The 18,268-nt window shown below is 50.3% G+C and overlaps 1 long non-coding RNA gene across 1 annotated transcript in view; it reads right to left on the reverse strand.

The window, feature by feature from the left end:
- Positions 1–1,204, reverse strand: part of LOC122896460 — a 107,012-nt gene extending 105,808 nt beyond the window's left edge. Inside the window, exons 1-2 of the long non-coding RNA XR_006382416.1 lie at positions 1,082–1,204; positions 194–305 (exon numbers count right to left, since the gene is read on the reverse strand). This is a non-coding gene — a long non-coding RNA (uncharacterized LOC122896460). The remainder of the gene's footprint in view (positions 1–193; positions 306–1,081) is intronic.
- Positions 1,205–18,268: the final 17,064 nt, after the last annotated feature.

Here is an 18,268-nt window from a genome sequence, read left to right on the forward strand (position 1 = left end):
ACTCAGAGGATTGGTTTTTCAAAACCCCATCTCCAAGTGTCACTGCCACCTGCCCTGTCCCCATTCCCGAGCTGAAACTGTAAGCCCTAGTGTTAGAGACGAGGTCCTCTGGGGGATGACTAGGTCGGGGGTCGCCCCCTAGTCAACGGCATCAGCACCCTTCCCAAGGAGACCCCAGAGAGCTCCCTCGTACCTTCCTCCGTGCGAGGACACCAGGAGAAATCGGCTGTCCTTGACCCGGGGAGCTGGCCTTCACCCGATTCTGAGTTTGCCGGTGTCATGATGGACGACATTTGGCCTCCAGCCTGTGGGAAAGAAATGTCTGTTGTTTATAAGCTGTGGGAGCTGCCCTGACAGACTAAGGCAGCAGCACACTAGCATCACTCAGAACGGCCCCCGGCAGAGACAGAGGCAGACTCGGACCAACAACCTCCTGACATGCACCACATCGTGGGGCTGAGGGAGAAAAGGAAAACAGAGAGAAGATGACTCCTTCCTATCTCGGTCATTCATCAAACGGTTGTATCTAAAAGAGTATTTCTCACGACAGCATTCTCTAATTTTAAGGCGAAATGACTATCCAAAAACAATAACCCAACAGAACAATAACACATCACCAGGCAATTCTTTGCCACCACCTTCCCGAACAATAATTTAAAATGTCAAGTGGCAATGTAGCCCCAGTGTCTAAAAGCCCTGGAACCACTAGCTTTCCATGCTCAATGGCCATTTCAGCCGTTCTAGGACTGCACTGATTCAAGCCTTTGAAACTTGCATTTACTTTTTTTGAATATTCTTGTCTCAAGGTCAGCATTTTTATGATCGCTGCTAGAAAGCTCCTTTCTCTGAGTTTTAATGAAGTCCCTGAGTTTGCAACCATGAAAACCCGGCTTCTATTAATCTTCCTTCTTTCTATTCCTCATTAACTCACAGTCCAAGAGAGTTGATCACAGGCTCACCCACACTCTGTAAGACGTTTCCTTGCGTCCAGTGTGAGGGACGTGGCCGAGCCACGTCTGAGAACTAAGCCTGCAGGAAGACAGGCACAGTCACAGAGAATGACCTTTGCAGATGTACTCACGTCCATCGGAAACGTCGGCCTCCTGGTCCTTCAGCGAGGTGGCGGAGACAGAGACAGAGCTGGCTTCTTACAATAGCCGTTTTCCTTCTGAGACTCATTGCTCTTCTGTTGTCTCTCTTTTGCTGGTTCCCTGAAATAAAATAATAGATGACATCATATATTGCCATATATATAATATATAGATTATAGATATGTAATACTAGATACTATAAAAATGTAATAAAGTCACATAGATCTGCCTACAATCCACGTACACATTTGGTATCTAATGTTACTTCTACAAGAATACAACTACTGCCCAAATCTTGTTTTTTGTATACTTGGCTCTTGATTGTAATATTTCATTTTATTTTTCAGTTTATGCCTTTTTTTTTTTTTTTTTTAGCAATGTCTATACCCAGTGTGGGGTTGGCATTCACGACCCCAAGATCAACAGTGTGATGCTCTTCCAACGGAGCCAGCCAGGTGCCCCTTGATTGTACTATTTTACAGTAACAAATAAAACCCTATTCGAATGAAATCATGGTGTCCACGGTCCCTTGGAATGCTCTGACCCTTGCCCGAGTCTAACAAGGAAATGTTTCCGTGGGATGAAAACGTAAGTGTTTCGTGTTTATGAGTAACTAAAACAATGTGGGTCATTTGATAAAAACCTACAAAATCATATATAGTTTATGATGAATATTTACTCAGACCTGCACGTAATCTCCCATGAATCACTGTATGAGGCGGCAGAACGCGCAAGAGAAGATAGCGTTTGTGAGCCTGGGTTTACTTCACACAAGAGCACCGCTTACATCTCAGCGCTGGAAAAAGCAGCTTTTTAAACGGAAGAATTACAATAACGTATCCTTAGGTTTTAGGGACATAGCAGAGTCAAATACGACCCACACTGCATTTGCTAAGGTCACATGCTGGTGTCAAATCTTCTGTGAAAAGAGAAAAATGCAGCATATTTCCTGAAATCACGGGGTTTCGAAGGGGACTTGTTACTCTGAGATAAGAAGGAATGTTTACGATTCCAAAGCAGATAAGGCTCAGGGATTTTCACTGTTCACAGATGAATCATGACTCTATAAACTGGGAGCACTACTGGAGACAATCTCAGGGGCATCTGGGGGGCTCAGTGAGTTAAGCGTCTGCCTTCGGCTCAGGTCACGATCCTGGGGTCCTGGGATTGAGCCCCGCATCGGGCTCTCTGCTCAGCAGGGAGTCTGCTTCTCCCACCCTGTGCACCATCTCCCCAGGCTCTCTCTCTCTCTCTCTCAAATAAATAAATAAGATCTTAAGAAGAAAAGAAAATCTCACTCAATTCTTTTAATGACAGGACCTGAGACCTCCTGAAATTTGAGCCTCGTCATGGAACGCGATGATCCCCAGCCCACGGAGGTCAAAGGGAACGCAGAGAAGCTTACAGACCACCTTAGCCAGGCGCAAAGGCGTCCCCGCTGTGCCTCTGAAATGTCCCCACGCCGCAGAGGAGCACAGCCCTCGAGTTCACCCTCCTCCAAGCAGCCTTTCCTATATTTGCGGTTGGCCCAGGAATCCCAGGAACTTCAAGCCTGTTGCAAACACTAGTGACAGGCAAGCATGCGCAGCAGGTAAGGGGCATAACTTGAAGAAGGTAAACGTTAGCTCCACTTGGCCTGATGTCCAATAAGGTAGGCGCTGCCCAAGCTCATTCCAGGGCTGTGGAACCGGGGACCGTCTACAGACTCCTGCAGCGACGGGAAGCACACCCCTCCGGGCTTCCCTCACGACCCTGCCGAGGAGCCACGACAACGCTCTGAGGGTGTTCTGGACCCGGACAGCTAGCGAGACTGTAACACGCCGCTGAGAACTGAAACGTCCCAGAACCGTCCCGACAACGGATCGAGTCAGAGGCAGGCTGCGCCCTAGTAACACATACAGCTCAGCTGGCCGCAGACGAGGAACAGGGACCTCCCGTCCACGGCGGACGCGCTGAGACACGGAGAGAGCTGCAGGACGTCTCCCGTGCCTTCATGTGCTGGAGGGGGCGCCCAGGGCGAACTACAGAACCTGAACAAGGAAAACAAAAACACACGTATATGACTATGACCTAGGACAAGCCCTATCTACATTAGCCATTGTGAACCACAAAGAACAAACCACGGGGGTTCTGGGTGGCTCCATTGGTTAAGTGTTGGCTTCAGCTCAGGTCATGATCTCGGGGTCCTGGGATCAAGTCCTGCGTCGGGCTGCCTGCTCAACGGGGAGCCTGCTTCCTCCTCGCTCTCGGACCCTCCTCCCCTGCTCATTCTCTCTCCTGCTCCTTCTCTGTCTCTCCCTCTTAAATAAATACACAAATTCTTTAAGAAAACAAAGAGCAAGCCATCGCTCCTGTCCTTCAGGAGCTTGCATCTAAGTAAGCACAATGAACCTCCGTTGACCAGAGAGGTTTTCAGTAACAAGCTGGACAGGACCCAAGAACACACAGATTTTAGTCGGTCTGTGGGGGGTTCTGGGTCATGGGACAAGGAACACAGAGTGTCCAAGCCTCGGTGTTCTGCAGATCGAACTAGTTTGGATACGTGACAACAGTGGCCCCGCTGATCTTCGTTCATCTGAACAGTCACGGGAAGCCAAGGCACTGTCAGGAATAGCTCGTGTCCCCTCCGAGAACACCCGTGAGAGTTCTGTGCCCAGATCTGCATCGTCCATGAAGCCGAAAGGGGGAAGGCATCCCCTCTGAGGCTCAACCCCGTCAAATTCCTTCTCCCGGTTCTCATTGCCCTTAGCCCTGCGTGTCTCAAGGTCTGTGGGGGACAGGGAGCCCCTCCCTCCCCGGAAGGCATGCCTCCCGCTACACCGGGCCCGGGAGGTCCTCTGCTTCTGGTCCCGATGGACGGATTTCCTCTCAACCCCAGAACTGGCTCCCTATTCATTCACGCTGGCCCGTTCGCTCATTGAGTATCCACCAGATGCTTAAGAGAAAAAGCTCATTCCCCACGCAGGATTCTGCAGATACGATGCTGCACAACACAGGCGGGGCTCCTGCCCTTGCAGATTTTGGCGTGGCCTCTGCCAGCTTTCCAAAGAGCAAACGTGTGGGTGCCGCCGTCTTTAACCAGTGCATACGGCGCAGCCCAGACCTTTACCCTCTGCATATCTCTCTCAAGTCCTCGCGTGTGGAAATGACGGTTTGCACTGGGACACACACAGCTGGACTAAGACCACGAAACACCAGTGACCGAACATCTTTCATCATCACGACTTTTCCAAGCACATGGAGAGAAAGCATCATCCTTCTGAAAAAGACACGCACATTCCATCGCCTTGGTTCAACCACCGACTTGCATCACGGCGAATCTTACCTTCTGGACCTCGCCCCCTCCAGAGAAGGGGTTCCTAGGAAATAGTCCCAGAACTGCTTTCGGAAAAGGGCGACATGCTGGCAAGTGTCCTTCTGCCCTGACGTGAGCCCGGCGCCATCGCGGTCGGGGGTCCCCTGGATCCAAAGAGGAGGCTGCTGTTCTGCGTGGGAAGGAGTCAGCGGGGGTGGGTGCGGTGCAGGGGGTGCGGCTGGTCGCGTGGGGCATGCGGCAGGAGAGGATGTGCTGCAGAGTCGGGACCAGGCTCACCAACAGTCCGTGCACGGGGAGAAGCTCTAGGAGGTGACAGTACACCCCAAGGCTCGACCGAACGAAGTCCTGAAAGTCAGACCCCCTTTGTCTGCTTTTCACTTCTCCCCCAGCGCTCTGCAGTCTTGCATCTCGACTGCAAGGGTGTGGATTTCTTCCAGAGAGACCGAGGATGCAGAAAGCCCCGAAGCCATCCGAGCATCAGCTCGGGAGGGACGTGCCTGTGTGCCGTCCCTGGTGGGGTTTCCAGGACCACCGGAGAAGGCCGTGGCCTGGTGTTCCGTCCACCGACCCGTGTCCCGGGTTGCTGGCCTTTCCCCACCCTGTTTCCTTTAGACGCACAGCAAACTGAGGGCATCGGTCTGCTGCAAATTCCTGGTTGGGGAAGAAATCCCGAGCAAGGTGTTTCAGGCCCAGAGCAAGGGCCTTCTGACAGGTGCTTTACCGGAAGGGCCCGCTGCACGCTGCTGCAAGGTGGTGAACAAAACAGGTCGGGCCCACGCCCACATCCAGGGATGAAGAACATCGCGGGGACCGTCTGTGTCCACACAATGACTCAGTCGCTGAGGACTCGTCTTTATTGGACGCTGTGTTACCTAGGACGGGGGTACCTCCTTTCATAAGCCTCTTTTTCATCTTCCTGCCCCAGGAGACACCAGTCAGCCATCAAGGGAAATGCGGAAATCCCCCAGAGAGGAACTCCCTCCACCCCTGACCCCTGTTTTGCGGAGAGACTAGACTGACGGAAAGGAAGGGAAGGACAGCCTAGAGCTGCTGAGCACTAAGGTCAGGTGCAAGTAATTGTCTCTAACTGTGTGTGTGTGTGTGTGTGTGTGTGTGTGTGTGTGTGTGTGTGTGATTTCACAGGTCACCGAGACCCAGTGCTTGAAGTCTTAACAGGGGAGCTCTCGGGGTGCAGGTGTGCAGGAGAGACGTGTGCGCACCACCTCCCCATGCCAGGGCTCAGGCTGGGCAGGCCGAGGACCACCTTCCTAGCTGGACCGGGACTATGCCCTCGGGTCTGGTCCCTGTTAATGAGCGAATCTGTGGGGCCCCCTGCTGAAAGGGGCAGGACCTATTGCTTACAAAACAAAGACCTTCTGAATTGCAAATTTGGAGGGAGACTCCGGGCTCAGGAGAATGTTCCACCACATTATTTGCAACCTGGGATGTAAAAATACGCAGCAAAGTCTAGACCTGTTCTGTTTACTTTTTTTGGTGCTGCAGAAAAAAATTTTTTTTTTTCTTTTCTCTCTTTCTTCTCTTCTCCGTAGGAGAAAGTGACGGGGCTGGCACGTTCCTCAAAGCAATTTCGCGAGAAGGCGCTTTGACAGACTGCATTAACAATGTTGACTTGTGAAAACAAAGGGGGTTTTTATAATGCCCATAAATTATATGCTTTTAAAAAAAACGGAAGGTTCGGAATTCTTTAATGATACTCAAGCAGCCTAAAATGGAGTTTTGCCTATTTTTCATCTTAGCACTTCAAAAGATTTTTTTTTTTTTAAGGATTCCACAGCTGACAAAACTCAAACAAAAAAGCATAGCACATTATGGTTTCCCATTTTCACTTATTAAAATTAAATTTAAGTCAACACATATTTATTAAGTATCACCTGTGAGCCCAAGACTGTGCTGCGTGTACTAGGGATACACGGATGGACCCCACGGAGTGAGGACACACTGAGGGGAAAGGATGTCTTCCCACGAGTCATCTACGCGACGCCCTGACAAACGTAAACTATATGACTCGGAAAAAAAATTTTTTTTTAAGATTTTATTTACTTATTTGAGGAACGGGGAGTACAGAGAGAGGCAGAGGGGGAAGCAGGCTCACCGCTGAGCAGGGAGCCCGAGGCCGGGCTCGATCCCAGGACCCTCAGATCACGACCTGAGCCGCAGGCAGAGGTTTCACCGATGGAGCCCCGAGGCACCCCTCACTTGGGAAAGGATGGCACGATTTCAAAAAAGCACTTGACTGTATGTGGTTGAGGGGTCACAAGACAGTGTGCTCAGGACCCAGCTGCGATCGACACATTTCCTCGGGAGCGGGGACACACGAAGCGGATACGCAGAGAGACTCTGGAAGCACAATCAGCGTGAGCCCAGGGCACGTCCAAGCCGCGGTGGGGCGGACGTTCCGGTTTCGCGTCTACAGCACATTTAGAGGAAGCGGCAGGGACAGAGCTGAAATAAAGGGTGAGAATACCAGAATGCCGCGAAGAGCTGGCGAGGAAACGCTACGGTCGGAGCTGGGCTGCCGAGGAACTACTAGAACCGTGCGTGGCCGGACTGCTGTGCCACAGGACGAGCTCCGCCCCGGGCAAGGTCCGACAGTTCTCTCAGGATTTAAGAACCGGAAGATGCTACAGACCACAGTGAACTTGAAACGACAAATAAATACGTAAACAGACAGACTTTAGAGCAACATCAAAGATATCAAACACCAAGAAATAAATCTAATTATACGAAAAGTTTTACATAGGAAACTACCTAAAAATGCTTAAAGAATTTAAAGAAGACCCAAGTAGCGACGGACATCATGTTTATAAATTGGAGGACTCGGTATTTTTAAGTTACACACTCCCCCCAGCTTGAGTTACAGGTCCAGTGTAATCCTGATGCAGATTTCGTGGGGTTTTTTGGGACAGTTGAGAAGCTGAGTTCTAACATTTACACGGAGAGTCGAGGGCCTAGGTCCTCCTGGAGATCAAACGTCGAGGGCTTATGTTACCAGATATCAATACGTACAATGAAGCTGCCGTGATTAAGACAGTCACACATTTGTAGAACCCACAAAATGGGAAAAAAAGAAATAGCCCATGAGTGGACAGAAAGATGTGTGAACAACAGTGTAGACTCTGCACGACCCACTTACACAGTCCGCTCCCTTACGAGAAGGCGCTACGCCGGTTCCCTGCGGGAGAGCACAGCCAACTAAGTCATTTCGGTTCCACTGGACATCGGTATTTAAGAAAGAAATCGGTACCTTTACATCAAATTTTTTGATATAAAACAGATCAAAGACCATCTGTAAAGTATAAATAGTGCAGTGTATAGGAAAAACCAGCAGAATATGTTTACGAACTTGCGGTACACAACAATTTTTAACTGGGACACACAAATCAGTAGGCATAAAAGAAAAATAGTAAACTGGTTTTCATGAAAATTAAGAACTTCTGCTCATCAGCAGAGATCAAGAGAAAAGTTAGACGATAACACAGAAAGTAGGACATCATAGTCTCAAAAGAAAATGCAAACAAAAGAAGCCAAAACCCCGTCTCCATAGCACATAAGCTACTACTCCCACAAACCACCAAAAAGACAAGTGAATTAAGCATTTTCAGAAGACCCAGAAAGGACACTTTCCAAATGATTCCTGAATGATCAATAAGCGTATGGGAAGTTCCTGCACATCACGACGCAGCAGGAAAATGCAAATAAAAGCCAGAATGCACACCACAGCCCAGACACGAGAGTGGGTGACATTGCACCAAGAAGTCGGACCCCTTCAGGTGTCCCCACGGCTGAGAAGGACGGACACCCCGCATGGGGCTGGCAGAGTGCGGACCAGCGCAAGCGCTCCGGGAGAACCGTGGGGTCGTGTCGACGAAAGCCAACCCGGAGGGAGCCCCCCGGCAGCAGCTTCCGTCCCGGGTGTGCAGCTACGACCACCCCAGGCACGGGTCCAGCTCAGGCAGCGGAGCGCTCCCCGCGGCTTTACCCCAACAACCCAGCCGGTGGCCCACATGCCGTGGGGAAGACCCGCTGCGGTACGCTTTTACAAGGCACGGCGCCGAGCGCGGATGAGGGCAGAGTGACCGAGCGCTGCCGGAACAACGTGGACGGCAGACACGGACGTGATCCAGCGCACGAAAGCCGGACACAGACGTGTGCCGCGGGAGACTTATCTGCAGGGCACGGACGCCATGCTGGTCCGTCCGGGCGCTGGGGACGAGGGCCATCCGGGTCGGAAGCTGACACTCCTGGAAAGGGAGCACCGCGGAGCCTCCTGGGGCCCTGGGGCTAGGGACAGGTCAACCAGGGTGAGAGGAACAGAGATCTATTCATACGGAAAACACCACTGAATCGCACCCAGATTCGTACAGTGACGGAGGTGATGCCTCAAACATGGTAACTGAAAATCTCTTATGATAGTTTCGATTATCTCTTTGATAACTTTGAATACCTCTTGATAATTTTGATCATCTCTTGGATAACTGAAAAATCTCTTGATAATTTTGATCATCTCTTGGATAAGTTTGAAAATCTCTTGATAATTCTGATCAACTCTTTGATGACTTTGAGAATCTCTTTTGCCACCTACCACGTGGCAAAATGTTCCATTTCAACAACAACAAAAGGTTGTAAAGGCATTCTTTAAAGAAAGGGGACAAAACAGTGGTTTCTGGTTCTTGTGCCCCAGAATCTCACACACATATACATTTTCATTTTCACAGACTGTGCATTACAACAAAACGATGGAAAGGAAATACATTTTCTTCACTTGATTGGAAAAAAGGGGGCTCGGAGGCTATTAGGGGTTGTGACGGTCGCTGAAATGAGTGGATGCATGAAATGAAACTATCTCTTTTTGTAAAAACGATTGCCCCGATCATAGGATATATTGGTATCTCAAAAGAAATGTTACCCAAAAGAATTATATTGTACCTGGCCATTCACAGACATCTTAAAGTCATCCCTGGAAAGAAAATGGCCCTTGGGTAATGAATGTGACATCATGTGCTCAATTTGCAACGACGGGCAATTTTGACTGGAATAAATTCATAAGAGCAGTAATCGCTTTCAAACAGATAGGCCAATATTCATGTTATATGCCTTCCCTTCACTCCGGGGCACATAAAGACATTTATGGAAAACTTCACGGGGGGGTCGCAAGGCTCTCACGCGGAAGTGGTTCAGATTCCACAGATTTTAAAGCACGTTTGGGATGATGGAGAACGCGGTCGCATGCCCGGAAACTTCCTGTTGGCCCGGAGTTTCGGGGTCTGCGGGATTTTCAGTACATTCTATAAAGCTCTGGCCACCGAGAGACATCATCTGAGGCTATTTTTTTATCAAGCTTTTTGTTTTATTTCCGGGACTGTTACCACACTGCGTCGAATCAGTCTCAGGGGTCCGATATAGTGACGCAAGAACCCGACACGTTCCTCAGGGGCTCATCGTGGTCCGTGCGCTCACAATCCCCATCCCGGGTTCCCGCATCCCTCCCCGCCCACGTGGGCTCTGGCGTCCACACCTCCCTCTCTGCAGGGAAGCGTCTGTTTCTGGATTTCCTCTGCCCCACCCCCCTGCAGTTCTCTTCCCACCGCTCATTTGTTTTGTTCCCGAAATTGCGCATCGGAGTGAAATCGTACGGTATTTCTGTCTCATTGACTGCACGCAGCGTCCCGCGCTGTAGATCCAACCGCGTGGCTGAGAAGGGCCATCTCAGGATAGGTGAAGAACAATTATTTCACAGGAACAGAAACAAACAGTACTGGAGGGCTCGCCACGTGCAGGCCCGTCAGGCAAGGGGGCGACAGGTCCGTAGGTGCCAGGAAGCAGAGCCCGGACTCCAACGCACATCTCCCTGGGGCCAAGCCCTGCGACGTTCGATTCTGTCTTTTCTCAGATCATGTCAGGAGGCAACGGGGCACCGCAGCCAGGACTGAAGGTGGCAGATCGCAGGTAAAGCTGGCTCCCTTCCTGGCTCGGCCACGCATCGTTTCTGGGAACGTGGGCAGATCTCCACCTGGCTCCTCCTATGAAACGGGCCACGGTCATTCTCGGGAGTTATCCTGAGAGTCGGGTCGCATAACACGCGGCAAGTCGGCGGCCCAGTGTCCTGCCTCACTCATTACCCCATTATGTTTGGGTGGGGGCAAGTCTTCTGTGTCCCCAGAGGGCCTGTCTCGGTGGGCACACATTTCTGGTGTCCTTCTGTGTGTCCCGATCGCTTCTTAGAAGGACGCTAGTCATGTAGGAAGCATTCTATCCTCGTGGTCTTGTTTTCATTTATCCCTTTAAAGACCCTGTCCCCCCTAGGCCCGACAGCAAGCACACTCGGAAATACTAGCAATTTTAGGGGGATGCAGAGAGAAATTAGGGACTGCATAGGGACAGGAAGCTTAGGAGAGAAGCGGCTTAGGCAGTCTGTGTCACAGAGTGTGGTCAGTCCCTTCTGATAAAGGGACACCTGGTCCCAGATCTGGGGACATGAGGGGCCAAGTCAGGTAGGTGTCTGCAGAGAGGGCTCTGGGCAGAAGGACGGGAGAGGGAAGTTTCAGAGGCAGAAGGAAGCTCGGGTTGGTCACGGAACAGTGAGGAGAGCACGTGGCTGAGCCGAGCACAATGCTTCAGCATCCATCTGTGGAAACATCACCACTACCACGGACGGCCGCGATCACTGGCCTCCACGTGCCCCAGGGAGGACGGAGCCCAGTGTTGCTAACCTCCTAGGACACGGAGGGGAAACCAAGTCTTTTACTTGGGGCCACCAAATGATTTCTTACTATCATCTCTGTTGGTTTCGTTGTTTTAAGCAAACCAACGACTGGGTCTTCCAAGAACCTCGCACCGCCGTATTTTACGATATGCAGGAGGTATCTCGTAAGCGGATCCCTGCATTTCGACTAGCCAACGCAGAAAGCACGGTGTTTCCACGGGCCAGTGTACGTCCGAGGGTAAAATGTATCCGTACTTGACAAGACAAGACCTGCCCTACCAGGCCAGACAGTGTTACTGCTCGGTGATGTCTACAAAAGATCGGAATGACACTGTTGCATTACTGAAAACCCGGCAGACGTCGACTTCAGTGATTCTCTCCCCTAAAATATGGCAGATTGTCAATACGCCAGGTTCTTTATAGAGGAGCTGTATTTCACTTGAAACAAGCAGTGTATCCCAGAAGCTTACTGGACGGCGTAACGAGTGAGACTCACCATTTCCTTTTCCTTCGAGTAGTGTAGTGGTAGGCGATTCACCGGCACATCCCTGCGATCAGTAAGTCTCCCTTTATACCACGCTCCTGAAATTACCGGGGCCTGGGTAAGGTTTTTCAAGCGATGGGAATAACTGAGATGTTGGAAAAGAGGCTACATCAAGGCTGCGTATGACCACCATGAAATTATGTACGGCATTACCGGATTCTCTTGTAAGCTTCTTCTCTAGCATTCTTTGGGGGAAGGAACCAGTGTTTCCATTACAGATTCAACATTTTCCCCGCATTCGCTGACACAGAGTATCAGCGACCCTGATCACGTTCAAGAGACCTAGGGAGACTTTGGGTTTCGTCGTGTTTGCAAGACATTCCTCGTAGAGCAAAAGGCCCGCTAGCATAGCAGCCAGCTGGAAGCGTAAGGTCACTCTGCTTAAGCTGATTCAAAGCCGTGTGTCTCGACACACACACTGGACAGGCTACGCTACCGGAATGGTAGACAATAAGGAAACCGAGCTCACACTTGCTCTCCGTCACAGGATGTCGTGCTCCCTCCTCACAAAGATGGCAGCGACATTTAAAGATTCCTTTCTCATCTGGATTTTGTAAGACAATGTGCATCCACGTTTCTGAAAGCATCACTCGCGGTAAAACGGCCGAGAGAATGGTTCGCACGGCCAACTTTTCATCAGATATATTCTGTGACGTTAACGCACATACGTTTCGAATTGCAAAGGCCATCGTCCAAGAAACTGGTTATCTGTCTAGCACTGTTTTCCAGCTTTTTCAAAAGCTGCCTCTGGGGGAGTGGCAGGGCTGGCCAGGGGGCTGTCCGCATTCCTAATGTCGTTTCTGGACATTAGCACCAAATTCAGACAATCCTGTACTCTGGGTTTTCAATTAATTTTTATTACGATGGTAAGATTTACCAAAATACCACGATCTGCTGAATTTTTTTAAAAATATTTTAAATATTTGCTCATGACTTTTTTGAGGACCAAAGGCTCTCCAGATTGTTGTCTGTGTTGGTTCCCAAACTTGTTGGTGGCCAAAAAGTGTGGGTGCACTTTCCCACGCCAGCAACTGTCCTTGCGTGGAAATGCCCCTCCGCTTCACCTGTCCCCGTGCAAGTGATCCCATGCTTCCAGGCTCTAAACGTCTGAAAGAAGGGACCATTTCTAATGTTTAACAAACACATTTCCTTTTTCCAGAATCGTCTAACATCATCATTTCTTGGCCTTTTGGCTAAGATCAACTATAGAATAGTCTAACATCACCATGCTTATCAGTTGCTGATTTAATACCCTGTTAGACCTTCATAAGGTAAAGCTTCATTTACTGAACTTTATAAATGCATTTAAAAATACTGAGAAATCACAAATTTGGAAATGCATCTGATCATTCATTTTTCCCCCCCAAATTTTAATGCAGGTTTGTTTTTGTTGTTGTTGTTGTTTTTTTCTTGTTAACATAGTCTCTACACCCAACATGGGGCTTGAACCCAAACTTGAGGTCAAGAGTCGCGTGTTCTAACAACTGAGTCAGCCAGGCACCACCCAATCATTCATTCTAAAACTTGAAAGAAGTTCGACAAAGTAAGAGAGAAGATCTAATGGAAAATAGTCTCTTCAACAAATGGTGTTGGGAAGACGGGACAGCCACATGCAGAAGAAGGAAACTGGACCATTCTCTTACACTTTTATACACAACAATAAGCTCAGAATGGAGGAAAGATCTCTTATGAGACAGGAATCCACCCAAATCCTACAACAGAACATAGGCAGCAACCAGTTTGATATCGGCTTTTTAGCAACTTTTTACTAGCCATGTCTCCTGAGGCAAGGGAGACAAAAGCAAAAATAAACCACTGGGACTTCATCAAGATAAAAAGCTCCTGCACAGTGAAGGAAATAACCAAATCTACAAGGCAGCCTACAGAATGGGGAAGATATTTGCAAATGACCTATCTCACAAAGGGTTAGTCTCCAAAATATAAAGGACTTATACAAGTCAACACCCCAAAACCAAATAATCCAGATAAAAAATAGGCAGAAGACATGAACAGGCATTTCTCCAAAGAAGATATCCAGTTACCAAACAGACACGTGAAAAGATGCTCCACATCACTCATCATCAGGGAAATTAAAATCAAAACCACAATGAGACACCACCTCACATCTGCTAGTATGCCTAACATTAACAGCACGAGGGATGACAAATGTTGGCGAGGCTATAGAGAAAGGGGAACCCTCCTACACTGTAGGTGGGAACGCAAGCTGGTGCAGCCACTCTGGAAATAGTATGGGGGTTCCTCAAAAAGTTAAAAATGATCCTATAATGTAGGAAATGCACTAGTAGGTATTTACCCAAAGGATTCAAAAATACTAATTTGAAGGAACATATGGACCCTGATATTTTTAGCAGCACTATGGACAATAGCCCAACTATGGAAAGAGCCCAAATGTCCACTGACTGATGAAGATGTGTGTGTACACACCGGAACACGTCTCAGCCATCAGAAACGATGAAATCTGCCATGGGCCACAGCAGGGACGGGACTAGATAGTACAATGCTCAGCTAAAGAAGTCAGAGAAAGATAAATATCCTACGATGTCACGCCTATGTGGAATTTAAGACACAAAACAGAGGAACACAGGGAAAAACAAGAGAGGGAGGCCATCAAATGCATTCTTAAGTCTCGAGAACACAGTGACGGTGACCAGAGGGGAAGTGGGTGGAGGGGTGTTAAGGGGTATCCTTGTTGTGACGGATGTTGGGCATTAAGGAGGGCATCTGTGATGAGCACTAGGTGTGTATGGATGTGATGAATCACTCAATGCTACGCCTGAAAAAAAAAAAAAAAAAAGAAGAAACGGAAAACCCAAACTTGACAGAAGTCAACATCTTTAAATGGAAATTTCCATGGCACTCCTAATTATTTACAGTATTTGTAATTATTTAGTTATACTTGTATTTTCACCGAGGTTAAAGTCTTTTATTAATTATAGTTTCTCGGCAGGTGGGCTCGTACATGTCTCTAAAGAGCTCGGAAAACGAATAAGAATTCTGTATAAAATGAACGTAAAGCCATTTTAATACTTGTAACAACGTAATAATAAACAGTATAACAACTCCTGCAACAGCCCTGCTCACGGCCTGCGTCCACATACTGGACACGTGAGCTGAGCCATCCTGAAGTCACAGGTGGGCATGACCTTTCTGCGGGGAAGGAATGATGTTTCTAGTGAGTCACCGAACACGCACTCGACACAGGCGACACACTGACCTTGGCGGGCCACTGCGGCGGGTCGGGTCTCGGAGGCCCCCTTTCAGCCCCGACTCGCGGAAAGAGCAGGTGCCTGCCTTCTTGGGGTCTCTTCGTACAAACACAGAGGGGAGCTGGCGTGAGAGCCCTCCAGCACCCTCGCCCCGTCCGCACGGGAGAGCCTGGAGAGGAAAACGAGACGCAAGATCCCAGACACCCAGGAACAGAAGCAGAGCCCCACGTCCAGGCTGTGAGGCGTCCTTGAACATTACTAGGTCGGGGGGCCACCGCGACCTCCTCTCCACCCGACCCCGCTCGGATTTTCACGGTTTGACGTCAAACTTGATTAGCATCTCGACCCAACAGCGGGTTTCTCCAGATGCTACAAAGACAACCGTCACCCTTACTTTTGATCGGCTCACGAGCCCGATCCCGGCTTTCGCTGCTGTGCAAGAAAGTCGACCGGGAGCCTCAGGATTCCACGTGCGAGCCGGCGCAGATCGCGAGGGCAGCTGCCGGTGGTCTCCATTCCGTCCAGACGCAACACGGAGGGTCTGTGTGTCTGTGTCGGCGGAGGACACCCCGGAGACATTCCTTTTAATGGTCATATTCGCATCCTGGGTATTTGAGCTCGGTCTTTAGTAACACATCGCCCTGCTCAGCCTCCCTTCAGCCCTCTGCTGCTCCTTCTTGGGACCCCAGAGGTCACAGCCACCTGCCCCACCTGCCTGCCCTCCGTGGACAATGTTCGGGCCCGGCGTCTTCCCGCTCTCTTCCTGCATCCCTGCACACAGCTTCCCTCACTGCCGTTTTTACGGCACAAGCAAGTGCAGGGAAGGCTGCAGAGATCTCAAGTCCCCCTCACCACTGCCTCCAAGATAACACCTTGCAGGACTGCAGCCCGAGCCCCCCACCCCCCAGGGGACTGACGACCACCCCCTCACGCACGTTTCCTGGCACCCCACGTGGCCAGCTGTGTGCTGTGTGCCGTGCAACGCCATTTTCTGCTTCCTCCCGAAATCTGTGGCCCGAGTTCACTGAACACTCACTTGCAGGGTCTCGACATTCCCCCTTGTCAGAATTTCCCCAAACTCTCAGGGACCCAATGCCTCTCTGTCTCCAGCGTGTATCCCTCCGGAGGAGGACACGAGTATTTTTGGACTCTGGAATCCTTTTCACTGGACCCGCAGTCAGTCCTTTGCTGAGCGGGATTCCCTGAGGAGGTGCAGACACTCACCTACGCCGATTCTCAACTGTCATTCACCGTGACCCACTCTATCGCTTTTTTTTAAAACTCGGCCACGGTCTGGTTTTGGACCGCGAAACCCGCATATGCAGGTACAGAAAAGTGTTGAGAACCGAGGACAAACGTTCACAGGGTGGGGAAGGAGACTCCTTACTATTGGTTTCAAAGCCCCAGATTGTGACCAGCACAAGCTCTATGATGGGCCAAGTTTTAAAGAGACCATTTCAGATTCCCCCCCGCCGGAGCGCAAGATGCATTCTGCGGGCGCAAAGAAACACACACACGGGATTCGATCTGTCCTCCCGGCAGGAGATTTCCCGGATGTGCCAGTGTGAGGACAGACTCACACAGAACACACACCCCCTGCGTTGCGATTGTTAAGCCGTAATAAACTGCACGTAAGAGGTGGGGGGATTTAAGCAAAGTGAGTGATGCCTTCCTCTAACGCTGACAGGTTAAAGATCTCCCCGGGGACAGACAGGGGCTCTGGAAAGCTCCGTCTCCCGAGAAGAGGGGAGACGCACAGGCCCAGCCGCACCCTGGGGGTCGGCACGGAGTAGCCCCGGCTCCCCGGGGTTGAACAGCAGAGGTGCCACGGAGTGACCCACAGTAACAACCCTTCTCTGCTTGTTTTTTGCTGCAGACGCCCGTGCTCACCACCTCCCGGCCAGCCTGACCTCGAACGGCGTTCTGACCGAGCCACGGGATTTCGGCTGAGTCCGTCCCTTCCCATCCGGCGTCCGACCCTGGGTCAGCCCACTGCACTGAGGGCCGGAGAAGCGAGCGGCGGGGTCTGCCTGGGCGTGAGGGCCGTCAGGACGGGGGCGCTGGGACAAATCACCTGCTGCTCTCTTAATACGAAGGACTATCACAAAATACTCTATTTTCAAGCATATATACCTCGGGCACAAGATAATTATTAAAGCAAGCATAGCAACGACAGAAGCCAGGGCTACGTTTTCACGGTTTCAGTGGAACCATGTGGATCAAGGAGTCTACATTTCTGAGAACAACTCCTCTGACGGAGGGTAAAAAACAAACAAACAAACAGGTAAAGACAGAATCAAGGATAATCTTTCGGGACAGCACATACACTGGATGCAAATGATCTTAAATCTGCATGTCCTTGACTCCCAAACCCTCTACATAATGACGTCCCCCTGTGACCTCAGGATCCCCGCCTCCCACGGTGAGGCTCTCTAGAGAAATAACAGCTGGACATTCTGTAGCACAGCATTACAGGAGGGCAAAGACCATTCTGGATTTCCCTCCCGCCCGGCCGCGACACGAGAACTCCAGAAACTTCTCTGCGCACACAAGGAGCAGAAAACGTCTTGCCAAAGGACCTGGATTGGCCACGCCTGTTGCGGGCGGAGCCGAGGGGTAGGTGATCCTTACGCTGAGGCTCCGGACACAGGACAGACGTGTCCTTTCCTCCGTGTCCGGTGTTTGCCCTTGGGGACGGATACAATTCGTCCCTGCCTTACAGGGACACTGGTGTTCCTATCAGACGGTGGGAACCCAGCTGCCGCGGTGCCCACCTAGGGAGCCCCATCCAAACAGAACGCAGGGATGCTTACTTTCCCCGGCAGGACCTCTGGAACTTGGAGAAGGTGGTCAATGAGAACTCGCCAAGCTGTGATGCATAATTTGAGAACGTCCCTAACGGCCAGCATTTTGGTCACTGTGACCCCAGAGGCAGCCAGCAAGCAACGGATACATTTTTCTTCGGGGTGAGTCTCACAGAGTGTTGGCCAGCGGTGCTGGCTCCCACCCCATGTTATCAAGAGGCTCGACACACTAGGGCACATTCTTAGGTGTCTTCTTGGCACAGGGGCCCGGAATACTTTGGCCTCTTAATGTCCGTTCCCTTTCAGCTCAGCAAACAGAGGCAGCGGCTTCAAGAGTGAGGCTCTGCCTGGCCATAGGGCTCTGCAGATCACACTGCCGGGCAGATGAGCATCACCGGGTAGAGATAAAGTTACATCAAGACGCACATTTTTGTACACTGTAGGCCTGGCAGGCTGAGAAGGAGACGATTTGAAAACAAGAACCTGGAAACTTTTTTTTTTCTTTTTGCCAAAATAATATTTGTTTCGGAGACTACGTCTTCCAGTTATGTTTAGGGAAAGA

The sequence above is a fragment of the Neovison vison genome, chromosome X (genome assembly GCF_020171115.1).
Source record: "Neovison vison isolate M4711 chromosome X, ASM_NN_V1, whole genome shotgun sequence".
NCBI lineage: Eukaryota > Metazoa > Chordata > Mammalia > Carnivora > Mustelidae > Neogale > Neogale vison.